This window comes from Grammomys surdaster, unplaced genomic scaffold, assembly GCF_004785775.1.
Source record: "Grammomys surdaster isolate TR1022 unplaced genomic scaffold, NIH_TR_1.0 232, whole genome shotgun sequence".
NCBI classification, from domain to species: domain Eukaryota; kingdom Metazoa; phylum Chordata; class Mammalia; order Rodentia; family Muridae; genus Grammomys; species Grammomys surdaster.
Window position 1 is genome coordinate 1,792,502 of NW_021604677.1, and position 1,563 is coordinate 1,794,064.

The following is a 1,563-nucleotide window of genomic DNA, read 5'->3' on the forward strand; positions in this document are numbered from 1 at the left end:
AAATTAATCAAAAAAGATAAGGAAGGACACTTCATACTCATCAAAGGAAAAATCTACCAAGGTGAACTCTCAATTCTGAACATCTATGCTCCAAATGCAAGGGCACCTACATACATAAAAGAAACTTTACTAAAGCTCAAAACACACATTACACATCACACAGTAATAGTGGGGCATTTCAACACCCCACTCTCAGCAATGGACAGATCATGGAACCAGAAACTAAACCGAGACACTTTGACATTAACAGAAGTTATGAACAAAATGGACTTAAAAGACATCTATAGAACATTTCATCCTAAAACAAAAGAATATACCTTTTTCTCAGCACCTCATGGTACCTTCTCCAAAATAGACCATATAATTGGTCACAAAACAACCCTCTACAGATACAAAAAGATTGAAATAATCCCTTGCATCTAATCAGATCACCATGGACTAAGACTGGTCTTTAATAATGACAAAACCAATGGAAAACCCAGGTGCACATGGAAACTGAACAACTCTCTACTCAATGATGACTTGGTCAAGGAAGAAATAAAGAAAGAAATTAAAGACTTTTTAGAATTCAATGAAAATGAGGACACATCATACCAAAACTTGTGGGACTCTGTGAAGGCAATGCTAAGAGGAAACCTCATAGCTCTAAGTGCCTACAAAAAGAAACTGGAAAGAGCACACACTAACAACTTGACTGCACAACTAAAAGCTCTAGAAGAAAATGAAGCAAATACACCCAGGAGGAGTAGAAGGCAGGAAATATTCAAACTCAGGGCTGAAATCAACCAAATAGAAACAGAAAGAACAATACAAAATATCAATAAAACCAGGAGCTGGTTCTTTGACAAAATCAACAAGATAGATAAACCATTAGCCAGATTAACCAGAGGGCACAGAGACAGTATCCAAATTAATAAACTGAACTGAAAAGGGAGACATAACAACAGAAACTGAAGAAATTCAAAAAATCATCAGATCCTACTACAAAGGCCTATACTCAACAAAGCTGGAAAACCTGGATGAAATGGACAATTTCCTAGACAGATGCCAGGTACCAAAGTTAAACCAGGAGCAGATAAACCATCTAAATAGTCCCATAACCCCTCAGGAAATAGCAGCAGTCATTAAAAGTCTCCCCACTAAAAAAAGCCCAGGACCAGATGGTTTTAGTGCTGAATTCTATCAGACCTTCAAGGAAGACCTAATACCAATTCTCTTCAAACTATTCCACAAAATAGTCACAGAAGGAACACTACCCAGTTCGTTCTATGAAGCTACAATTACACTCATACCCAAACCCCACAAGGACCTGACAAAGAAAGAGAACTTTGGACCATTCTCCCTTATGAACACTGATGCAAAAATACTCAATAAAATTCTAGCAAACTGAATCCAAGAACACATCAAAACAATCATCCATCATGATCAAGTATGTTTTATCCCAGGAATGCAGGGATGGTTCAATATTTGGTAATCCATCAATGTAATCCACTATATAAACAAACTTAAAGAAAAAAACCACATGATCATCTCACTAGATGCTGAGAAAGCATTTGACAAAAT